The sequence below is a fragment of the Triticum dicoccoides genome, chromosome 2A, assembly GCF_002162155.2.
Source record: "Triticum dicoccoides isolate Atlit2015 ecotype Zavitan chromosome 2A, WEW_v2.0, whole genome shotgun sequence".
Taxonomy (NCBI): Eukaryota; Viridiplantae; Streptophyta; class Magnoliopsida; order Poales; family Poaceae; genus Triticum; species Triticum dicoccoides.
The window spans coordinates 251334110-251339863 of NC_041382.1; positions in this window are offsets into that span (position 1 = coordinate 251334110).

Here is a 5754-nt window from a genome sequence, read left to right on the forward strand (position 1 = left end):
ATCTTTGGACTCACTCATTTTTGAAAAGTTTGAGACATGCGAACCATGTCTATTGGTGTATATGCATGAAGAAACTCCATGCAAATGGATTGTTTGGACTCACTTGATTTTGAATCACCTGAGATATGCAAATCATACCACATGGGCAAGATGACTGAAAAGCCTCGTTTTCAGTAAGATGGAACAAGATAGCAACTTGTAGGAAGTAACACATTTTGATGTGTGCAGTCCAATGAGTGCTGAGGCATGCAGTGAATATCGTTATGTTCTTGCTTCACAGATGATTCGAGTAGATGTTGAGAATATTTACTTGATGAAACACAAGTCTGAATTATTGAATGGTTCAAGTAATTTCAGAGTGAAGTAGAAGATCATTGTGACAAGAGGATAAAATGTCTATGATATGATCATAGAGATGAATATCTGAGTTACGAGTTTTGGCACACAATTAAGACATTGTGGAAATTGTTTCGCAATTAATACCGCCTGGAACACCATAGTGTGATGGTGTGTCCGAACATCATAGTTGCACCCTATTGGATATGGTGCGTACCATGATGTCTCTTATCGAATTACCACTATCGTTCATGGGTTAGGCATTAGAGACAACCACATTCACTTTAAATAGGGCACCACGTAATTCCGATGAGATGACACCGTATGAATTATGGTTTAGAGAAACCTAAGTTGTCGTTTCTTAAAGGTTTGGGGCTGCGACGCTTATGTGAAAAAGTTTCAGGATTAAGCTCGAACCCAAAGCGGATAAAATACATCTTCATAGGACACCCAAAACAGTTGGGTATACCTCCTAATTCAGATCCGAAAGCAATATGAATTGTTTCTAGAATCGGGTCCTTTCTCGAGGAAAGGTTTCTCTCGAAAGAGTTGAGTGGGAGGATGGTGGAGACTTGATGAGGTTATTGAACCGTCTCTTCAACTAGTGTGTGGCAGGGCACGGGAAGTTGTTCCTGTCGCACCTACACCAATTGAAGTGGAAGCTTATGATATTGATCATGAAACTTCGGATCAAGTCACTACCAAACCTCGTGGGATGACAAGGATGCGTACTACTTCAGAGTGGTACGTAATCCTGTCTTGGAAGTCATGTTGCTGGACAACAATGAACCTACGAGCTATGGAGAAGCGATGGTGGGCCCGGATTCCGATAAATGGCTCGAGGCCATAAAATCCGAGAACGGATCCATGGACTTTGGTGGACTTGCCCGATGATCGGCAAGCCATTAAGATAAATGGATCTTTAAGAAGAAGACGGACGTGGATGGTAATGTCACCGTCCATGAAGCTCGACTTGTGGCGAAATTTTTTTCACAAGTTCAAGGAGTTGACTACGATGAGATTTTCTCATCCGTAGCGATGCTTAAAGTCCGTCGGATTCATGTTAGCATTAGCTGTATTTATGAAATCTGGCAGATGGATATCAAAACGAGTTTCCTTACCAGTTTTCGTGAGGAAAGATTGTAGGTAATACAATCAGAAAGTTTTTGTCGATCCTAAGGATGCTAAAAGGTATGCTAGCTCCAGTGATCCTTCTAAGGACTGGAGTGAGCATCTCGGAGTTGGAATGTATGCTTTGATGATGATCAAAGATTTTGGGTTTGTACAAAGTTTATGAGAAACTTGTATTTCCAAAGAAGTGAGTGGGAGCACTATAGAATTTCTGATGAGTATATGTTGATCAGAAATGATGTAGAATTTCTAGAAAGCATATAGGGTTATTTGAAAGGTGTTTTTCAATAGAAAACCTGGATTAAGCTGCTTGAGCATTGAGCATCAAGATCTATAAGGATAGATCAAAACGCTTAATGGTACTTTCAAATGAGCACATACCTTGACATGATCTTGAAGGTGTTCAAGATGGACTAGTCAAAGAAGGAGTTCTTGCCTGAGTTGTAAGGTACGAAGTTAAGACTTAAAGCTCGACCACTGCAGAATAGAGAGAAAGGACGAAGGTCGTCCCCTATGCTTAAGACGTAGGCTCTTCAGTATGCTATGCTGTGTACCGCACCTGAAGTGTGCCTTGCCATGAGTCAGTCAAGGGGTACAAGAGTGATCCAAGAATGGCTCACAGGACAGCGGTCAAAGTTATCCTTAGTAACTAGTGGACTAAGGAATTTTCTCGATTATGGAGGTGGTAAAAGAGTTCGTCATAAAGGTTACGACGATGCAAGCTTGACACCTATCCGGATAGCTCTGAGTAGAGAGACCGGATACATATAATGGAGCAATAATTTAGAATAGCTCCAAGTAGAACAGTTGTTTGGAATAGCTCCAAATAGAGCGTGGTAGCTGCATCTAGGAGATGACATAGAGATTTGTAAAGCACACGGATCTGAAAGGTTCAGACCCGTTGACTAAAACCTCTCTCACAAGCAACATGATCAAACATAAAACTCATTGAGTGTTAATCACATAGTGATGTGAACTAGACTACTGACTCTAGTAAACTCTTGGGTATTAGTCACATGGCAATGTGACCTGTGAGTGTTAATCACATGGCGATGTGAACTAGATTATTGACTCTAGTGCAAGTGGGAGACTGTTGGAAATATGCCCTAGAGGCAATAATAAAAGTATTATTATTATATTTCCTTGTTCATGATAATTGTCTTTTATTCATGCTATAATTGTATTATCCGGAAATCGTAATACACGTGTGAATACATAGACCACAATATGTCCCTAGTGAGCCTCTAGTTGACTAGCTCGTTGTGATCAACGGATAGTCATGGTTTCCTGACTATGGACATTGGATGTCGTTGATAACGGGATCACATCATTAGGAGAATGATGTGATGGACAAGACCCAATCCTAAGCATAGCACAAAGATCGTGTAGTTCGTTTGCTAGAGCTTTGCCAATGTCAAGTATCTCTTCCTTTGACCATGAGATCGTGTAACTCCTGGATACCGTAGGAGTGCTTTGGGTGTATCAAACGTCACAACATAACTGGGTGACTATAAAGGTGCACTACAGGTATCTCCGAAAGTATCTATTGTTTTATGCGGATCGAGACTGGGATTTGTCACTCCGTGTAAACGGAGAGGTATCTCTGGGCCCACTCGGTAGGACATCATCATATGCGCAATGTGACCAAGGAGTTGATCACGGGATGATGTGTTATGGAACGAGTAAAGTGACTTGCCGGTAACGAGATTGAACAAGGTATTGGATACCGACGATCGAATCTCGGGCAAGTAAAATACCGCTAGACAAAGGGAATAGTATACGGGATCGATTGAGTCCTTGACATCGTGGTTCATCCGATGAGATCATCGTGGAACATGTGGGAGCCAACATGGGTATCCAGATCCCGCTGTTGGTTATTGACCGGAGAACGTCTCGGTCATGTCTGCATGTCTCCCGAACCCGTAGGGTCTACACACTTAAGGTTCGATGACGCTAGGGTTATAAAGGAAGCTTGTATGTGGTTACCAAATGTTGTTCGGAGTCCCGGATGAGATCCCGGACATCATGAGGAGTTCCGGAATGGTCCGGAGGTAAAGATTTATATATAGGAAGTCCTGTTTCGGCCATCGGGACAAGTTTCGGGGTCATCGGTATTGTACCGGGACCACCGGAAGGGTCCCGGGGGCCCACCGGGTGGGGCCACCTGCCCCGGGGGGGCACATGGGCTGTGGGGGTGCGCCTTGGCCTACATGGGCCAAGGGCACCAGCCCCAAGAGGCCCATGCCCCTGGGGAAACCCTAAAGGAAGAGTCCCAGCAGGGGAAGGCACCTCCTAGGTGCCTTGGGGGGGGAGGACTCCTCCCTTGGCCGCCGCCCCCTTGGAGATTGGATCTCCTAGGGGCTGGCGCACCCCCCCTTGGGATCCCTATATATAGTGGGGTAGGAGGGCCTCCCAAACACACCTTATGCCTTTGGTGCAGCCCCTCCCTCTCTCCCAAGTTCTTCTCCTCTCCCGTGGTGCTTGGCGAAGCCCTGCGGGATTGCCACGCTCCTCCACCACCACCACGCCATTGTGCTGCTGTTGGATGGAGTCTTCCTCAACCTCTCCCTCTCTCCTTGCTGGATCAAGGCGTGGGAGACGTCACCGGGCTGTACGTGTGTTGAACGCGGAGGTGCCGTCCGTTCGGCACTAGGATCATCGGTGATCTGAATCACGACGAGTACGACTCCATCAACCCCGTTCACTTGAACGCTTCCGCTTAGCGATCTACAAGGGTATGTAGATGCACTCCCCTTTCTACTCGTTGCTGGTCTCTCCATAGATAGATCTTGGTGTTACGTAGGAAATTTTTTGAATTTCTGCTACGTTCCCCAACACTGAATCAATAACATACTCCACCTGAACAGTAGGCTGCTGAATAGGAGGCTGTTGTTCACTCTCAATAGGAACATTAGTAAATGAAACATCATGTAACATAGCAGATTCATTAAAGATAACATTTCTGCTAATAACAACCTTCTGGGTTTCAGGATTCTATAATTTAAAACCTTTAACACCAGACTTATAACCAAGAAAGATGCACTTAACAGCCCTAGGCTCCAATTTTCCATTATCAACATGAGCATAAGCAGTGCAACCAAAAACTCTCAACTGTGAATAATTAGCAGGTGAACCAGACCATACCTCAATTGGAGTTTTCTTATTAAGAGCAATAGATGGTGAACGGTTAATGAGATAACAAGCAGTGGAAGCGGCCTCAGCCCAAAAACGCCTATGCAAACCTGCATTGGACAACATGCAATGGGCTCTGGAAATAATGGTTCTGTTCATACGCTCAGCAACACCGTTTTGTTGAGGAGTATAAGGAACGGTGTAGTGTCTGACAATGCCTTCAGACTTGCAATAATTCTTAAATTGCTTAGAACAGAATTCCATACCATTATCAGTGCGAAGTATTTTCACCTTCTTTTCAGTCTGGCTTTCAATCATAATCTTCCACTCCTTAAATGCTGAGAATGCTTCATATTTATGCTTCAAGAAAGAAGGCCATACTTTTCTCGAATAATCATCAATAATAGTCAGCATGTAACTAGCACCACCTAGTGACTTCTTGCGAGATGGTCCCCATAAATCAGAATGCACATAATCAAGAATACCTTCGGTTGTATGAGTCGAAGTATTGAACTTCACCCTCTTGTGTTTGCCGAAGATACAATGCTCACAAAATTTCAGTTTACCAGGTTCATATCCATCAAGAAGACCTGTCTTATTTAACTCTGCCAAACCAAGTTCACTCATATGTCCAAGACGCATATGCCAAAGGTTAGCAGCATCACAATCAGAATTCTTTGAAATAACTGGAGTAGCGTTACCTGAAACGGTAAAACCTCGAAGGTAATAAAGACCATTGGTCGAACTTAAGTCACCTTTCATCACAACAAGGGAGCCTTTGGTGACCTTCAAAACACTATCTCCACCTGAATACTTGTACCCCTTTGCATCAAGGGCACTAACAGAGATAAGATTTCTCTTCATCTTCGGAATATACCGAACATCTGTCAAAGTTCTGATTATGCCATCAAACATCTTGATTCGAATAGAACATATGCCTTCAATCTTGCATGTTGAATTATCAAAACCCAAAACAGAACCAACAGAAGTAGTGGAATCAAAAGTATTAAATCAATCTCTATGTGGACACATATGAAAAGTGCATGCAGTATCAAGTACCCACTCATCATTGGTCTCATCACATCCAGCAATAATGACAAGAGCATCATCGAACTATCATCACGAGCAACGTTAGCAGAATTTTCACCTTGTTTG